The sequence below is a fragment of the Pleurodeles waltl genome, chromosome 5 (assembly GCF_031143425.1).
Source record: "Pleurodeles waltl isolate 20211129_DDA chromosome 5, aPleWal1.hap1.20221129, whole genome shotgun sequence".
Classification (NCBI taxonomy): Eukaryota; Metazoa; Chordata; class Amphibia; order Caudata; family Salamandridae; genus Pleurodeles; species Pleurodeles waltl.
Window position 1 is genome coordinate 330,779,201 of NC_090444.1, and position 20,609 is coordinate 330,799,809.

Here is a 20,609-nt window from a genome sequence, read left to right on the forward strand (position 1 = left end):
GGAAGGTAGCCTCTTTTTAGCCTTCTTACCCCCACTTTCGGCCTGTTTGTGAGTATGTGTCAGGGTGTTTTCACTGTCTCACTGGGACCCTGCTAGCCAGGGCCCAATGCTCATAGTGAAAACCCTATGTTGTCAGTGTGTTTGTTATGTGTCACTGGGATCCTGCTAGCCAGGACCCCAGTGCTCATACGTTTGTGGCCTATATGTGTTCCCTGTGTGGTGCCTAACTGTATCACTGAGGCTCTGCTAACCAGAACCTCAGTGTTTATGCTCTCTCTGCTTTCTAAATTTGTCACTCAAGGCTAGTGACTAAATTTACCAATTCTCATTGGCACACTGGTACACCCATATAATCCCCTTGTATATGGTACTTAGGTACCCAGGGTATTGGGGTTCCAGGAGATCCCTATGGGCTGCAGCGTTTCTTTTGCCACCCATAGGGAGCTCAGGCAATTCTTACACAGGCCTTCCACTGCAGCCTGATTGAAATAACATACACGTTATTTCACCGCCATTTTTCACTGCACATAAGTAACTTATAAGTCACTTATATCTCTAACCATCACTTGGTGAAGGTCGGGTGCCAAGTTACAAGTGTGTGGGCACCCTGGCACTAGCCAAGGTGCCTTCACATCGTTCAGGGCAAATTCCCCGGACTTTGTGAGTGCGGGGACACCATAACATGCGTGCACTATACATAGGTCACTACCTTTGTATAGCGTCACAATGGTAACTCCGAACATGGCCATGTAACATGTCTAAGATAATGGAATTGTCACCCCAATACCGTTCTGGTATTGGGGGGACAATTCCATGATCCCCCGGGTCTCTAGCACAGAATCCGGGTGCTGCCAAACTGCCTTTCCGGGGTTTCCACTGCAGCTGCTGCCAACACCTCAGACAGGATTCTGCCCTCCTGGGGTCTGGCCAGCCCCAGCCCAGGAAGGCAGAACAAAGAATTTCCTCTCACCCTCTCCCTTTGGAAATAGGTGTGAAGGGCTGGGGAGGAGTAGCCTCCCCCAGCCTCTGGAAATGCTTTGATGGGCACAAATGGTGCCCATCTCTGCATAAGTCAGTCTACACTGGTTCAGGGATCCCTCAGCCCTGCTCTGGCACGAAACTGGACAAAGGAAAGGGGAATGACCACTCCCCTGACCTGCACCTCCCAGGGGAGGTGCCCAGAGCTCCTCCAGTGTGTCCCAGACCTCTGCCATCTTGGATTCAGAGGTGTTGGGGGCACACTGGACTGCTCTGAGTGGCCAGTGCCAGCAGGTGACGTCAGAGACCCCCTCTGATAGGCTCTTACCTTTCTTGGTAGCCAATCCTCCTTTCTTGGTGGACAAACCTCCTTTTCTGGCTATTTAGGGTCTCTTCTCTGGGGTATTCTTCAGATAACGAATGCAAGAGCTCACCAGAGTTCCTCTGCATCTCCCTCTTTGACGTCTGCCAAGTTTCGACCGCTGACTGCTCCAGGATGCCTGCAAAACCGCAACAAAGTAGCAAGACGACTACCAGCAACATTGTAGCGCCTCATCCTGCAGGCTTTCTCAAATGTTTCCTGGTGGTGCATGCTCTGGGGGTCATCTGCCTTCACCCTGCACTGGAAGCCAAGAAGAAATCTCCAGTGGGTCGACGGAATCTTCCCCCTGTTAACGCAGACACCAAAAGACTGCATCACCGGTCCTCTGGGTCCTCTCTCATCCCAACGAGCTTGGTCCCTGGAACACAGGAACTCTATCCAAGTGACTCCCACAGTCCAGTGATCCTTCAGTCCAAGTTTGGTGGAGGTAAGCCCTTGCCTCCCCATGCTAGACTGCAAACCTGTGCACTGCGTGATTTGCAGCTGCTCCGACTCCTGTGCACTCTTCCAGGATTTCCTTTGTGCACAGCCTAGCCTGGGTCCCCAGCACTCCATCCTGCAGTGCTCAACCCACTGAGTTGGCCTCCGACGTCGTGGGAACCTCCTTTGTGACTCTGAGACAGCTCTGGTTCACAAATCTTCTAAATGCCTGCTCTGGTACTTATGTGGGTGCTGCCTGCTTCTGTGGGGGCTCTCTGAGTTGCCGAGCGCCCCCACTGTCTCCTCCTCCAAGGGGCGACATCCTGGCCCTTCCTGGTCCCCAGCAGCACCCAAAAACCTCTACCGCGACCCGTGCAGCTAGCAAGGCTTGTTTGCAGTATTTCTGCATGGAAACACTTCTGCAACCTTCAGCACGACGTCAGACATCTTCCTTCCAAAGGAGAAGTTCCTAGTCCTCTTCGTTGTTGCAGAATCCTAAGCTTCTTCCATCCAGAGGCAGCTTCCTTGCACCTTCATCCGGGGTTTCTTGGGCTCCTGCCCCCCCTGGACACTTTCGCAACTCTTGGACTTGGTCCCCTTGTCTTCCAGGTCCTCAGGTCCAGGAATCCATCTTCAGTGGTTTGCTGATGTTTGTTGTTCTTGCAGAATCCCCCTATCACGACTATTGTGTCCTTTTGGGGTAGTGGGTGTACTTTACTCCTACTTTTCAGGGTCTTGCGGTGGGGTATCTTGGACACCCTGACTGTTTTCTTACAGTCCCGGCGGCCCTCTACAAGCTCCCATAGGTCTGGGGTCCATTCGTGATTCGTATTCCACTTTTGGAGTATATGGTTTGTGTTGCCCCTAGACCTATGTTCACCTGTTGCATCCTATTGTAATTCTACACTGTTTGCATTACTTTTCTTACTCTTACTTACCTGTTTTAGGTTTGTGTACATATAACTTGGGTATATTACTTACCTTCTTACTGAGGGTACTCACTGAGATACTTTTGGCATATTGTCATAAAAATAAAGTACCTTTATTTTTAGTAACTCTGAGTATTGTGTTTTCTTATCATATTGTGCTATATGATATAAGTGGTATAGTAGGAGCTTTGCATGTCTCCTAGTTCAGCCTAAGCTGCTTTGCCATAGCTACCTTCTATCAGCCTAAAACACCTCTATTCTACTAATAAGGGATAACTGGACCTGGCCCAAGGTGTAAGTACCACAAGGTACCCACTATAAGACAGGCCAGCCTCCTACAATAGTGGGCTCCCTGAAAGCAACAGGTTAACAGAGCTTGTCTGCACCAACTGTCACAAACGTTCCTAGCCTGGAGTGCGTCCAGTGGACTTTTAAGGATTTGGCCAGGTGCATTGTGAATTTTTGGTCACAATCTCCAAGGGCCATCTCAGAGCTTCTAGACCCTTGAATTTGTATGTGGGACACTTTGAACCCTCAAGGGGAACTTCAGGAAGCAGTTCCAGAAGTTTGGAGCAACTTTTGGAAAATGCTCCATAAAGTGACGGACACTTCGACGAGAGTCAAGCCGCTGTTGGCGAACTGCGAACTGTGACCCAGCCTGCATTTCAGGCTTGTCCCACTGAAGCTCAGGAGCTTTTCCCATTCAATGAGACATCCAGGAGTTGACTGGGGCTTTGCAGAAACTCAAGCCAATGATGATGCATCAGGTCCTGGCCTGATGATGATCCTTGCCTGACGACAAGAGATAAAGCTCCAGAAAATCAACTGAGTCAGCAGGTAAAACTTTGACTGAGGCCTCCAGCTAGATGTATCCAAGCAGGGATCCATCACAGTCAACCTAAAATTGTGACTTGATCCCGGTTTAGCGTGAACGAATCTCCCTGGTTGGCACCATTGATTTCTGAGCACTAGAATGCACTTTTTTGTTTAAAAATAAGAGGTATCTCTTGTTCCCTATATTGAACTTCGTCATTTTAGTGCCAGTTTAAGGTAAAATATTTCCTATTTTCATAAATTGGTGTGGGATTTTTTTTGTGTGTTGTGTCTTACTTATTTACTGTATTGGTGTATTTAAATGCTTTACCTAGCTTTCTCATATGTTACATCTGCCTGCTCGTTGCCAAACTACCAGGGATTGAGCCAGGGGCTGATGCTGTGAGGCCTTGACTGGACCTAACATTGGGTTGGTGGCCTTATTACTAGTGGAAAGTCTGTACCTGCCCATACTAAAAACCCGCTTTCCAACAGTAGCTTACTGCTACTTGCACTTTTCCTGACACATTATCAACAATTAAGCCAGTTAGTTCGCTGCTGAGGAACTACACGCAGGGTCATATGTCGACTCTGTGATGTCAACGAGGATCAAATCATCTGTGACATCTTTTCTGCTAATCTGTACATTTGGTTAACCAAGGTCAACATCCCAACATAATTGAACAATGTTTATGCTGAGGAATAAACAGACTTCATAACAGTTTTCTTAAGAGTTTAAGATCAAAGATAGTGCAGTTGAAAATGTGATTCAGAAACGTGTGAGGTCAAATGTTAACAATAATTTACTTTCAGCAACATTCTCCACGTCATTCTGCTTTTGACAGTGACTGTTTTTTGTACAAAGAAGTAAATGCAAAAAACGCAGGTGTTATTCTGTTTACTAGTAGTGTTTGAACTTATGGCAGCCTCACAGTCTTATTTTCTGTGCTGCTCCGGCGCAAAAGCTGTCTGTGTGTTTCTTTTTGTGTCATCAGTGTATGTATGTAGGTAGGGCCATATTTATGAGCCAGGTTGCATCCTGCTTTCACCATGCAAGGTAGGCAAAGCACAACATCATTTTGGAATAAGATTTGTGAAGCCAAGAAATGAATGGGCCGTATTGAAATAACTATGGTGTATTCCTGTCCTTTTCCTGCGTTGGGTTACCATCCCATAAATACGCCCCTCAATACGAAAGATCTCCGAGTGAGGGCAAGTTTTCCTGACAGTAGGGCTCGGAAACACAAATAGGCAATTGCTGACCTCTGTTTCAGAGCTCTGCGGTTGGAACCCATGTACTAACTCGTAGATTTTCTGAGTTAATATTTGCACTGAAGCTGTGAAAATGAAACGCAGAGGCCGCTTTTTCACCGGGCAGCAAAAAATACAGAATCACGATACGCCCCCAATTGTTGAAAGGATACTTGGTTATGGATAATTTGCTGTAAGACGTTTGAGAGCTGAGCGCTCTGACAGACAAGGTTTCGCACACAAAAGCTCTTCGCACAGTTCCAGTGAGCCGCACTGTTCCACTGAGCCGCCTGACTAAATTGGCAGTAACTTCAGTATGTGTATAGCTTTCATGAGCACAGAGCATCAAATAAAATGTTAAATCTCTTTATAGTGTGACATAGTCTAGAAGAATTATGAATTTCCTTTTGACGTCTTGCCCTCTGGCTTGAAATGTAATTCTCTTCGAATGTACTTTGAGACTTCTCATCATACAGGTGCCTCTAATGACTGAAAGCCTGTTTTAGTTCCTCGAGGCCAATAGTCACCTCTATTGATAGAGCTCATCAGCTTTATTTTTTGGAAAAAAGCTTAACTTTCATAAAAAAAGGAAAATCAATATATTTAGCTGGAGAACACATGATGGTAACTTAAGCAGCTCTAAGCCTAACTAGGAATTTAAAGATAGAGTTAAAGAAGCGCTGTGCACACGTTGCATGATTTACCACTTTGAGAATATTTGTTCAACGTCAAAAATAATTTTCCTTCGAATTAAAAACAGAGAAAACAATGCACATACATAGTCAGTCATGATATAACTTTCCAATTCCACCTAATGTTCTGTCACTATCTATCAGAAACGTTTAATCCGTCAGCAGTCTCACAGTAATCTGGTTTGTGGAGGTGGCTATTGGCTAGCTGGGAACAGTTTATCATCTGCAGCATGCATACAGGGTCGGCTTTTATTCATGCTCTGCGGTTAGATTTATGGAAAGTTGCACTGCACCCAGTGCAGCACCACTTTCCTTGCACCCCTTAGCACCACCATACTGTCACCATATGTGCCACCATGGTGCAGGGTAGGAGGCAATACCGTCAACATTTTTTATGCTATTGATGTACTGTTCAGAGTTAGCCACAAAATGTTGGCTCAAACCCAGAACAGTACATACAGGCCCATTGTAAACAATGGTGTGCCCCTTTTTAATGTCTGCTTTGTGCAGGAGTTAAAAGTGCAGAAAAAAACTGACGCAAAGAAAACTCTTAGATTTGGTTGCGTCATTTTTTCGCCCCCCACTCTTAACGGGGAAACGCTCTCTTTGCATATATTATGCATGGTGCATACAAAATATATTGCAAAGGGGTTACAAAGTGGTGCAATGCATGCATTGCACCCCTTTGTAACTATTGATCGGAGAAAAGGTCACATTAGCGCCGCCTTCGCGTAAAAAAATTACACTAAGGAGGTGTTAAAGTGGCACTACGCCCTCTTAAATCTGGGCCTTAGTTTGGCTGTTCCCACTGTTAAGTCTACATTTTATGAATTTCAAGCAACCCAGACACAATTATATTGTTTTCTGAGTGTGATACATGCACTGCCACGTTAATTATATGCTTGAGCTTTATATAGCAAGCCTTTTATACAGTTACAAATGTTTGTTGTTGGTTACAGAGGTTAAAGAAACAGACATGGGAATTCAAAACAACCTTGTTGTACAGGAAAAGGCAAACAACATGCTAGTTTGAAAAGTGAACTACAGCAGGTCTGTACCTATCAACATATGAAACATAATGGGCATTTGGAAAAAAAGCCCACGTTTTTACATTCAAGAACTAGATTATTCAACCATGGACCAGGTGCCGACTGACTTTCTTAGACCCTTTCTTGAATGCATAGAGAACATTAGTCTGGGTTCTTATTGATAATATATAGGCTATGATAGAACGGTGTCACACATCATTCTTCTATTAAAAATATTGAACCTTAAACCAGTGGTTCTTAACCTTTTAACTTTCATGGTTCCCCACTGAGCCACCAGTGAAAGCCGAGTATCCCTACATAAGCAGTTTCTATGAAGCAAACCTTAAACCGATTCAGAAAAATACATAAATGTCACATCAAATACACAATTTATGAAATATTTTTCTTAATTCGTAAACAAAAGTTTTAATCAGAAGGCTGGAACATTTAAAAATGTAGTTTTATTTTCAAGACATGAAGTAATATGCTGGTCCCCGGCATATCATTTTGTCCGTTTTGCAAATGCATGCTATTTTGTCCGCATTTACCGGTGATTCAACTGGGGCCACCAATCGTCCATTCCAGATTCCTTTGGCTGTACTTGTGTGGCTCCCACAAATCAAGGAAAATATTCTAACTGCATTTTTATCCTGCAATTTCAAATTCTTTCTGACAGTGTGCAGTGAAATAAGAGACACGTCAAAGAGAGAGATAACAATATTTAGGTATTTTGGCCATCTTGGTCCCCAATATTCTGTTACCAAGGCTGGTACCAGGCATTGGGCATTCCCCTTGGGAGACTGGAAGGGTGGGCCGCTTTTGTTACTGGGGGCCGGTTTTGTACCAGTGCAGCAGTTTTGAAAGCAATACAGAGTTCCTTGTATATCCAACAGCTGTCAGGCAACAATAAAAGTGCGAAGATAATTCTGGTGAAAATTCTACCTGCTGGAGAGAGATCATGGTTTTGTCTAGTGGCAGTTTTGACTCCTATAAGGTAGCACAGAGGGTTAACATGCCTGCTGAAAAGAACACACACCGTGCAGATCACATAACAATATTTTATGCAAAGCTCACTGGGATACTGCTTTTCAAACAGAGCTCCTTCTGTTACTGTGCAGTTCATAAGTGTAGGAAACTGCCATCTTGCCTGGCATGTTCCCCCCATATTTCACTGTATATATGTTGTTTTAGTTGTATGTGTCACTGGGACCCTGCAGCCAGGGCCCCAGTGCTCATAAGTGTGCCCTGTATGTGTTACCTGTGTTATGACTAACTGTCTCACTGAGGCTCTGCTAATCAGAACCTCAGTGGTTATGCTCTCTCATTTCTTTCCAAATTGTCACTAACAGGCTAGTGACCAATTTTACCAATTTACATTGGCATACTGGAACGCCCTTATAATTCCCTAGTATATGGTACTGAGTACCCAGGGTATTAGGGTTCCAAGAGATCCCTATGGGCTGCAGCATTTCTTTTGCCACCCATAGGGAGCTCTAACAATTCTTACACAGGCCTGCCACTGCAGCCTGAGTGAAATAACGTCCACGTTATTTCACAGCCATTTTACACTGCACTTAAGTAACTTATAAGTCACCTATATGTCTAACCTTTACCTGGTAAAGGTTGGGTGCTAAGTTACTTAGTGTGTGGGCACCCTGGCACTAGCCAAGGTGCCCCCACATTGTTCAGGGCCAATTCCCCGGACTTTGTGAGTGCGGGGACACCATTACAAGCGTGCACTACATATAGCTAACTACCTATGTGTAGCTTCACAATGGTAACTCCGAATATGTGTAAGATCATGGAATTGCCCCACCAATGCCATCCTGGTATTGGGGAGACAATCCCATGATTCCCTGGGTCTCTAGCACAGACCCGGGTACTGCCAATCTGCCTTTCCCGGGGTTTCACTGCAGCTGCTGCTGCTGCCAACCCCTCAGACAGGTTTCTGCCCTCCTGGGGTCCAGCCAGGCTTGGCCCAGGAAGGCAGAACAAAGGACTTCCTCAGAGAGAGGGTGTTACACCCTCTCCCTTTGGAATAAGGTGTCAGGGCTGGGGAGGAGTAGCCTCCCCCAGCCTCTGGAAATGCTTTGATGGGCACAGATGGTGCCCATCTCTGCATAAGCCAGTCTACACCGGTTCAGGGATCCCTCAGCCCTGCTCTGGCGCAAAACTGGACAAAGGAAAGGGGAGTGACCACTCCCCTGACCTGCACCTCCCCTGGGAGGTGCCCAGAGCTCCTCCAGTGTGCTCCAGACCTCTGCCATCTTGGAAACAGAGGTGCTGCTGGCACACTGGACTGCTCTGAGTGGCCAGGGCCAGCGGGTGACGTCAGAGACTCCTTCTGATAGGCTCCTTCAGGTGTTGCTAGCCTATCCTCTCTCCTAAGTAGCCAAACCCTCTTTTCTGGCTATTTGGGGTCTCTGCTTTTGGGAATTCCTTAGATAACGAATGCAAGAGCTCATCAGAGTTCCTCTGTATCTCTCTCTTCACCTTCTGCCAAGGAATCGACTGCTGACCATGCTGGAAGCCTGCAAAACTGCAACAAAGTAGCAACGACGACTACTGCGCCACTGTAACGCTGATCCAGCCGCCTTCTCGACTGTTGTCCTGGTGGTGCATGCTGTGGGGGTAGTCTGCCTCCTCTCTGCACTAGAATCTCCGAAGAAATCTCCCGTGGGTCGATGGAATCTTCCCCCTGCTACCGCAGGCACCAAAGAACTGCATCACCGGTCCTCTGGGTCTCCTCTCAGCATGACAAGCGAGGTCCCTTGAACTCAGCAACTCTGTCCAAGTGACTCCCACAGTCCAGTGACTCTTCAGTCCAAGTTTGGTGGAGGTAAGTCCTTGCCTCCCCATGCCAGACTGCATTGCTGGGAACTGCGTGTTTTGCAGCTACTCCGGCTCCTGTGCACTCCACGAAGATTTCCTTTGTGCACAGCCAAGCCTGGGTCCACGGCACTCTAACCTGCATTGCACGACCTCCTGAGTTGTCCTCCGGCGGCGTGGGACTCTCTTGTGCAACTTCGGGTGAGCACCATTTCACTCCACTTTGTAGTGCCTGTTCTGGCACTTCTGCGGGTGCTGCCTGCTTCTGAGAGGGCTCCTTGTCTTGCTGGGCGCCCCCTCGGTCGCCTGACGCAATTGGTGACATCCTGGTCCCTCCTGGGCCACAGCAGCATCCAAAAACCATAGCCGCAAGCTTTGCAGCTAGCAAGGCTTGTTTGCGGTCTTTCTGCGGGAAAACACTTCTGCACGACTCTTCACAACGTGTGACATCCATCCTCCAAAGGGGAAGTTTCTAGCCCTTGTCGTTCATGCAGAATCCTCAGCTTCTACCATCCGGTGGCAGCTTCTTTGCATCCACAGCTGGCATTTCCTGGGCATCTGCCCACTCCCGACTTGATCGTGACTTTTGGACTTGGTCCCCTTGTTCCACAGGTACCCTCGTTTGGAAATCCATCGTTGTTGCATTGCTGGTGTTGGTTTTTCCCTGCAGAATTCCCCTATCACGACTTCTGTGCTCTTTGGGGAACTTAGGTGCACTTTGCACCCACTTTTCAGGGTCTTGGGGTGGGCTATTTTTCTAACCCTCACTGTTTTCTTACAGTCCCAGCGACCCTCTACAAGGTCACATAGGTTTGGGGTCCATTCGTGGTTCGCATTCCACTTCTAGAGTATATGGTTTGTGTTGCCCCTATCTCTATGTGCCCCCATTGCATTCTATTGTGACTATACATTGTTTGCACTGTTTTCTATTGCTAGTACTGCATATTTTGGTATTGTGTACATATATCTTGTGTATATTTGCTATCCTCATACTGAGGGTACTCACTGAGATACTTTGGCAAATTGTCATAAAAATAAAGTACCTTTATTTTTAGTATATCTGTGTATTGTGTTTTCTTATGATATTGTGCATATGACACTAGTGGTACTGTAGGAGCTACACTCGTCTCCTAGTTCAGCCTAAGCTGCTCTGCTAAGCTACCTTTTCTATCAGTCTAAGCTGCTAGACACCCCTATACACTAATAAGGGATACCTGGGCCTGGTGCAAGGTGTAAGTACCCCTTGGTACTCACTACAAGCCAGTCCAGCCTCCTACATTGGTTGTGCAGCGGTGGGATAAGTACTTTGCAACTACTTTCCACCTTCGTCATTGTACTTTTAATAAGAGAAAAATATACAAAACAAGTTCAGTGTATGTACACCTAACCAAAAAGTTTTGCTTTTCTTCTCTCACTTCTTTTCTAAGTGCTGAAAAGTACCTCTAAACTTTCTAAAAAGTTCTTAAAAAGTTTTAAAAGTTTTTTTTCTGTCTTTCAAAAAGTTCTGAAAAACTTTTTTCTCACTCTTTCTATCCCTTAAACACTGTCTAAAATGTCTGGTACAGGGCAAACTCTTGATCTGTCCAACATAGCTTATGACAACTTTAGCTGGAAGGAAGCAAGGAGTCTCTGTGTAGATAGAGGTTTAGGGGTAGGGAAGAATCCCTCAAGACAACTGTTGGTTAATATGCTCATTGGACAAGATAAGACCTTAGGTGGCACTTCTGGTGAGAAATTAGCTGATGGTTCCCACTCTGATTCTGGGGCACCCCTAGCAAAAGATGTGGGAGGGAAGCTTTCCATCCTGCCCCCTAGCAAGCCACCTAGCATAGCTGGTTCTGATGTGAATTCACATCACAGTAAGAGTGTTGTCTCACATCACAGTAATAGTGTTGTTTCTCATCACAGTAGAAGTATCACTTCTGTAGGCCAGAATGTTAGTGTGACATCTGTTAGGGCCAGATCTCCTTCTGTTCATTCTCACCATTCTTCTGTTTCAGTACATGCCCTACCCACCCACCCTGATGACAGAGTGTTAGAAAGGGAGCTCAATAGATTGAGAGTGGAACAATCCAGGCTGAAGCTCAAGAAGCAACAGCTGGATTTAGATAGGCAGTCTTTAGAAATAGAAAGAGAAAGACAGAAATTGGGTTTAGAAACCCATGGTGGCAGCAGCAGTATTCCAAATAGTCATCCTGCAAAAGAGCATGATTCTAGGAATCTGCATAAGATAGTTCCCCCTTACAAGGAGGGGGATGACATTAACAAGTGGTTTGCTGCACTTGAGAGGGCCTGTGTTGTACAGGATGTCCCTCAAAGGCAGTGGGCTGCTATCCTATGGCTATCTTTCAGTGGAAAGGGTAGGGATAAGCTCCTTACTGTAAAAGAAAGTGAGGCCAATGATTTCAAAGTTCTTAAGAATGCACTCCTGGATGGTTATGGCTTAACCACTGAACAGTACAGGATGAAGTTCAGAGAAACTAAAAAGGAGTCTTCACAAGACTGGGTAGACTTTGTTGACCATTCAGTGAAGGCCTTGGAGGGGTGGTTACATGACAGTAAAGTTACTGATTATGAAAGCCTGTATAACTTAATCCTGAGAGAGCATATTCTTAATAATTGTGTGTCCGATTTGTTACACCAGTACCTGGTGGACTCTGATCTGACCTCTCCCCAAGAATTGGGAAAGAAGGCAGACAAATGGGTCAGAACAAGGGTGAACAGAAAAGTTCATACAGGGGGTGACAAAGATGGCAAGAAGAAGGATGGTAAGTCTTCTGACAAGGGTGGGGACAAATTTTAAAATGAGTCTGCATCAGGCCCACAAAAACACTCTGGTGGGGGTGGTGGGCCCAAATCCTCTTCAAATCAAAACAAAGAAAAGAAACCGTGGTGCTATTTATGTAAAATAAAAGGCCATTGGACAACAACACCTGTCCTGAAAAGCCCCTGTTACTCCAAAAAAATAATTGTCCAAACTGATGCATCTGAATTAGGGGTAGGGGCAGTCTTATCACAACTTAATTCTGAGGGCCAGGATCAACCTGTTGGTTTTATCAGCAGGAGGTTGACCCCTAGAGAAAAGCGTTGGTCTGCCATAGAGAGGGAGGCCTTTGCTGTGGTCTGGGCACTGAAAAAGTTGAGGCCATACCTGTTTGGCACTCACTTCATTGTTCAGACAGACCACAAACCTCTACTTTGGCTAAAACACATGAAAGGTGAAAACCCTAAATTATTGAAGTGGTCCATATCCCTACAGGGAATGGATTATACAGTGGAACATAGACCTGGGAGTACCCACTCCAATGCAGATGGACTCTCCAGATATTTCCACTTAGACAATGAAGACTCATCAGGTCATGGCTAGTCTTATTGTCCTTCGTTTGGGGGGGGGGGAGGTTGTGTAGGAAAGTACCATCTTGCCTGGCATGTTACCCCCATATTTCACTGTATATATGTTGTTTTAGTTGTATGTGTCACTGGGACCCTGCCAGCCAGGGCCCCAGTGCTCATAAGTGTGCCCTGTATGTGTTACCTGTGTTATGACTAACTGTCTCACTGAGGCTCTGCTAATCAGAACCTCAGTGGTTATGCTCTCTCATTTCTTTCCAAATTGTCACTAACAGGCTAGTGACCAATTTTACCAATTTACATTGGCATACTGGAACGCCCTTATAATTCCCTAGTATATGGTACTGAGTACCCAGGGTATTAGGGTTCCAGGAGATCCCTATGGGCTGCAGCATTTCTTTTGCCACCCATAGGGAGCTCTAACAATTCTTACACAGGCCTGCCACTGCAGCCTGAGTGAAATAACGTCCACGTTATTTCACAGCCATTTTACACTGCACTTAAGTAACTTATAAGTCACCTATATGTCTAACCTTTACCTGGTAAAGGTTGGGTGCTAAGTTACTTAGTGTGAGGGCACCCTGGCACTAGCCAAGCTGCCCCCACATTGTTCAGCGCCAATTCCCCGGACTTTGTGAGTGCGGGGACACCATTACACGCGTGCACTACATATAGGTCACTACCTATGTGTAGCTTCACAATGGTAACTCCGAATATGGCCATGTAACATGTCTAAGATCATGGAATTGCCCCACCAATGCCATCCTGGTATTGGGGAGACAATCCCATGATTCCCCGGGTCTCTAGCACAGACCCGGGTACTGCCAATCTGCCTTTCCCGGGGTTTCACTGCAGCTGCTGCTGCTGCCAACCCCTCAGACAGGTTTCTGCCCTCCTGGGGTCCAGCCAGGCTTGGCCCAGGAAGGCAGAACAAAGGACTTCCTCAGAGAGAGGGTGTTACACCCTCTCCCTTTAGAATAAGGTGTCAGGGCTGGGGAGGAGTAGCCTCCCCCAGCCTCTGGAAATGCTTTGATGGGCACAGATGGTGCCCATCTCTGCATAAGCCAGTCTACACCGGTTCAGGGATCCCTCAGCCCTGCTCTGGCGCAAAACTGGACAAAGGAAAGGGGAGTGACCACTCCCCTGACCTGCCCCTCCCCTGGGAGGTGCCCAGAGCTCCTCCAGTGTGCTCCAGACCTCTGCCATCTTGGAAACAGAGGTGCTGCTGGCACACTGGACTGCTCTGAGTGGCCAGGGCCAGCGGGTGACGTCAGAGACTCCTTCTGATAGGCTCCTTCAGGTGTTGCTAGCCTATCCTCTCTCCTAAGTAGCCAAACCCTCTTTTCTGGCTATTTAGGGTCTCTGCTTTGGGGAATTCCTTAGATAACGAATGCAAGAGCTCATCAGAGTTCCTCTGCATCTCTCTCTTCACCTTCTGCCAAGGAATCGACTGCTGACCGCGCTGGAAGCCTGCAAAACTGTAACAAAGTAGCAACAACGACTACTGCGACACTGTAACGCTGATCCAGCCACCTTCTCGACTGTTGTCCTGGTGGTGCATGCTGTGGGGGTAGTCTGCCTCCTCTCTGCACTAGAAGCTCCGAAGAAATCTCCCGTGGGTCGACGGAATCTTCCCCCTGCTACAGCAGGCACCAAAGAACTGCATCACCGGTCCTCTGGGTCTCCTCTCAGCACAACGAGCGAGGTCCCTTGAACTCAGCAACTCTGTCCAAGTGACTCCCACAGTCCAGTGACTCTTCAGTCCAAGTTTGGTGGAGGTAAGTCCTTGCCTCCCCACGCCAGACTGCATTGTTGGGAACCGCGTGTTTTGCAGCTACTCCGGCTCCTGTGCACTCCACGAAGATTTCCTTTGTGCACAGCCAAGCCTGGGTCCACGCCACTCTAACCTGCATTGCACAACCTCCTGAGTTGTCCTCCGGCGGCATGGGACTCTCTTGTGCAACTTCGGGTGAGCACTGTTTCACTCCACTTTGTAGTGCCTGTTCCGGCACTTCTGCGGGTGCTGCCTGCTTCTGAGAGGGCTCCTTGTCTTGCTGGGCGCCCCCTCTGTCCCCTGACGCAATTGGTGATATCCTGGTCCCTCCTGGGCCACAGCAGCATCCAAAAACCCTAACTGCGAGCTTTGCAGCTAGCAAGGCTTGTTTGCAGTCTTTCTGCAGAAAAACACATCTGCACGACTCTTCATGACGTGGGACATCCATCCTCCAAAGGGAAGTTTCTAGCCCTTGTTGTTCATGCAGAATCCTCAGCTTCTACCATCCAGTGGCAGCTTCTTTGCATCCACAGCTGGCATTTCCTGGGCATCTGCCCACTCCCAACTTGATCGTGACTTTTGGACTTGGTCCCCTTGTTCCACAGGTACCCTCGTCTGGAAATCCATCGTTGTTGCATTGCTGGTGTTAGTCTTTCCTGCAGAATTCCCCTATCACGACTTCTGTGCTCTTTGGGGAACTTAGGTGCACTTTGCACCCACTTTTCAGGGTCTTGGGGTGGGCTATTTTTCTAACCCTCACTGTTTTCTTACAGTCCCAGCAACCCTCTACAAGTTCACATAGGTTTGGGGTCCATTCGTGGTTCGCATTCCACTTCTAGAGTATATGGTTTGTGTTGCTCCTATCCCTATGTGCCCCCATTGCATTCTATTGTGACTATACATTGTTTGCACTGTTTTCTATTGCTAGTACTGCATATTTTGGTATTGTGTACATATATCTTGTGTATATTTGCTATCCTCATACTGAGGGTACTCACTGAGATACTTTGGCATATTGTCATAAAAATAAAGTACCTTTATTTTTAGTATATCTGTGTATTGTGTTTTCTTATGATATTGTGCATATGACACTAGTGGTACTGTAGGAGCTTCACTCGTCTCCTAGTTCAGCCTAAGCTGCTCTGCTAAGCTACCTTTTCTATCAGCCTAAGCTGCTAGACACCCCTATACACTAATAAGGGATACCTGGGCCTCGTGCAAGGTGTAAGTACCCCTTGGTACTCACTACAAGCCAGTCCAGCCTCCTACAATAAGTAACAATCATAATCCAACATTGTGAGCTATGAAGTGCCACCAAAGAGCTGCAAGAGAATCGCCTGGTACAGGTGAGAAAGGTATGTTTTTTCCCAGTCTTTGATTATCCTAAGTTTTGTAAAAAGGGTTTGTTTGGGTAGAAATAAATTGTTATTAGTTAAGTCGACCATAGCCACTGTGTTACATTCTGAATCCTGAGTTTATGCTTCCACCAGACCGAGCACTCCTACAAATTGCCTACCAGTATGGATGACATTTGAAGACTACACCATGTAGTCACCTTTGTCAACATGTTCTATGCACTGATTTACGCATATAGAATTCACTGTCTCTGTAAGTTTGTGCGATGTGAAGGGCACCAACACCCTACACTGTTAAAAAAGACGCTATAAAATACATGTGGGATAGAGGCTATGGAGCGATGACAGGCACTGTTAGGGGGCGATGGTGAGGAAATCATTGACAAACCTAGTAAAGATTGCTGCATCCTGTTGAAATGTAAGGTCATCATTATAATGTTTTAAACACTAATACAATTGAATATGACGAAAAATGTGTTGTGTAAGGGCCCTTTTTTGCCATTTGTTTCCAAATTTTCTTGTGGGGGAGGGGGAGCTCTTCTGTCCCTATTGTAGTGGTCAGGTTTGCTTGCTATGCACCCTATGGGGCTGGCTAGTCAGAATTTGCCAGGGCTGCTTTGGGTTGCCAGTCCAGCCATGTCTGACACACTGCCCCCACTGATCTTGTTCTTCCCAACATCAGCACCTCTACACTCTCTCCTTTTAATTCTCGCCATCTATGCAACTCCTCTCACCAAGAATAGTTCCTAGCAATATATTATTTATGTTCCACATTCAAACATCTCCTGTTCTTACAACAAATTTATAATGCTCAGAGGTTTTGTGAATCACAAACATGTACAGCAGCTCTAATCGTAAAAAGGTTGCCGGGTTCCCTATTTAGGAGTACAAGTCAGAGTCCAATTCCGTACATCACAAAACTACTGTTGAGATATGTCGGAAGACCATTCTTATGGAAGAGGAAGCCCACACACAGTTTGTGTCACGCTTCATCATCAGCTCCCTCTCCGCACCGTGGTAGGACACTGCCACTAGGGCGTACTCAATGTCCTGATGGACTCCAATGAAGGATGGAGTTCTTGGATATAAAATCCACTGGGCAATGGCGGGATCCAGGTGAACTGAAAATACTTTGTGGTACCCCAATATATCACCTTTAATAAAGGGAACTTACCCCGGTCCACTCAAATCTACCACAGTCAACTCAAATCTACCCCACTCAACTGAAAATGACCTCTTTCCACTTCAATCCACCCCACTCTACTCTATCCCGCTCCACCCTATTCTACCCTACTCCAAGCTGTCCCTTCCAATCTACCCCTCCCAATTCTACCCCAGTCATATCTACCCGATCTACTGCACTCCAACGTACCCCTATCTACTCCAATCTAATCTACTCCGCTGCACTCCAACCTATTCCAATCTACATCAATCTATCCCTCTCTTCTCCCATCTAATCCAGTCCACCACACTGTACTCTACCCCACTCTACTCCACTCCAATCTACCCCACTCCACGCTATCCCACTCCACTCCAATCTACCTCAATCCAATCATCCCACTCCAATCTACCCCACTCCACTCTCCCCCACTCCAATCTATCCCACTCAGTCCAATCTACCCTATTCTAACCCAACCAATCTATCCCACTCCACACAATCCAACTCCACTCCAAACTTCTCCATTCCATTGCAATCTATCCCATCCTACATAACTCCTTTCTGATTCCAATCGACACCACTCCCCTACCATCTACCCAACTGCAATCTACCATAAGACGCTCCACTACAATCCACCCTCACACCTTGTCACTGTTCTCAAATCTATTTCACTCCACTCTAATCTTGACTCTACTAGTCATCCAACTCCAACCTACCTCACTCCATTCTATGCACTCAAATCCACCCAATCTACAGGAGTCTACAACATTCCATTCCTCTCTACCCAATCTACTCCACTCCACTTCATGCCAATCTACCACATGCCACCAAAATCTACCCACTCCAGGTCAATCTAACACATTCTATCCCATTCCACCCCACTCCATCTCACTCCAATCTATAATACCCCATTCCACCCCAAAATATACTTCAATCCAATCTAGCCGACACTAACCCAACACACCCCACTCCAATCTACCCCACCAGATCCACCCCACACCACAGTATCCAACTCCACTCAATCTACTTCACTCCAGTCTTCTTTCATTCCAATCTACCTCAGTCTACATCCTTCCAAACTACCCCACTCCCCTCTCACTCCAATTGACACCACTTCACTCCAATCTATCCAACTTCCAATCTACTCCACTCTACTGGAATGTACCCCAATCCATTGCAGCCTACTCTTTCCCAATCTACCCCACTCCTCTGCAATCTACCATAATATATCCCACTCCACTCTACCCTGATCTACCTCACCCCAATCTGCCTTACTCTAATTTACCCAACTTCACCCCAATCTGCCCCAAATCATTCTACCCCATGCCATTCTACTCTAATTACTCAACTTCAATCTACCCCTCTTGACCCCAATCTACCCCACTCTACCCCACTCCACCACGCTGCAATCTACCCGACCCCAACCCTATCTACTCCACACCACTCCAATTTGCACTACTGTCCCTAACTATCCTGCTCTATTCTATCCCAATTTACCCTACTCCAAAATACCCCAATTTACCCTACTCCATTCCATTCTACCATGCTATAACCTACCCAATCTATCACTCTCCAATCTACCCCACTCCACTCCAATATGCCGAACTCCACTCCAATCTACGCCACTCCACTCTTTCCCAATCTACCCCACTCCACCCCAATCTATCCTACCTCACACCAGTTCAATCTACCCAACACCAATATACCACACTAATCTACACAACTCCCCCACTTCAATCTAACCTACTTCAATCTACTCCAGTCCATTCCACTCCACTTCACTCTAACCTACCCCGATCATCCCAGATCCACCCCACTCCATTTTATCCCTCTCTACCCCACTTAAATAGACCCACTCTACTCTACTTTAATATACCCATTCCATTTTACCCGATCTACCCCACCCCATCAAGTCCATGGTACTAATTTTTAGCCAGGCAGAACAGCATCCACACTGGTGTACTTAATGGCTAAAACACATTGCCAAAGCTAGTAGCTCCCACATAGGCGAGGAGTATAGGGTTTTCCAATGTTTGTTTATATAAAGATCATTACTTTTGGCAAGCTGAGCGCCTTATTTAGTGGTCCTATTGAAATGTTCACAACTCCATTTGTTTCCACATGATAAGCATATTTTTCTTGTGTACAATATGTACCCCACTCTGAAAGTGCTTAATTGGGTATTGATATTGTTCACAAAAGGTAATTCAGGCCAGTTCTAGTAAAGACCCAATAGAACAATCACATTTTATGTTGCTAATTCTCCGGTTAAAGGGCATATGATTTTCAAGGAGAACACTTCCCACAGCTTTTTGAGAACTTATAGATAGACCATGGGAGGAGCAGAGGTGAAACACAGTTGGCAACAATCAACACAGTCCCTCACCATTAACACCACATTGTGATCTAAGTTTCCTTCTATTTGAAACACCCCAAATGGCACACTTGTGCCATTTTGGAGACATTGACTCACACCTTTTGTATTACCATGCATTAAGAAACCCTCTACTTATGGCAGTTCATCTCAGACAATCCAATATAATTTTATAATTTCTAGTTTGCTCTTCTTTCTATTGCTCTGTTATGATTCCTTGAGGTATTAAACACACCTTTTCTAGCTGTATTCTTTTTCAGTAAGTTCCACTAACCTGGCGAGTCAATGTGCAACATGCTTATCTATTCTAAGAATATGCTAGAGAATACTGATTAGTCATCTGCAAGACCATGAGGTAACTGTATTCAAACTCTTTGTGAAAGTCTTTTTGATATGGTTAAATTTAATTCTTACAGTGTAATTGGTTCCGTCTATAAATCCTTTAAAATCATAACTTGCCAGAACTACAGCCAAAGACAAATTTACTTCTGTTCCTCTAAAAGAAGCTTAGTCTATAGTTTTCTTGCAAACATTAAGAACCTGATTATGATCTTGGCGGATGGGATACCCTGTTACAAACGTGACCGATATACCGTCCACCATATTGCAAGTTCCATTTTATCCTATGGAACTTGTTCTATGGATGGCAGGATATCTGTCATGTTTGTGATGTAGTATCCCATCTGCCAAAATCGTAATCAGGCCTTAAGGGGGTCATTCCAACCCTGGCGGTCGGTGTTAAAGCAGCGGCCAACCCGCAAACAGGCAGGCGGCCAAAAAAATGGAATTCCGACCCTGGCGGGAACCGCCAACACAGCCCGCCACTTTACCACTCCGACCGCCACGGCCGTACAGACAAGCAGCGCAGCGGTCATCGCCAACAGACAGGCGGCAGACAATGTACCGCCCACCCTATCACAACTCACCAATCCGCCACCTTTTCCGGGGTGGGAGCCCCGCCGATAAAAACACGGCGGAAACAGACTTCGAACGGGAAAACGCTCACCTCCATACACCCCACGAGGAATCTGGACAGCATGGAACCCGAACTACACATCCTACCAGCTATTGTCTACCTGCTCCTCTACCAGGAGCACGATCGCCGGAGCAGAAGACAACGGTGAGTACTGCACCTACAACACAGGGGAGGGGGGAGGCAAAATATTACGGGGACACACATACACCACACACCCACCCCCACCCTCACCCACTACAACACACACATCAATGCAGAGCAACAAGTCAGAGTGACACCCCCCAACCCCCCCCGGAAG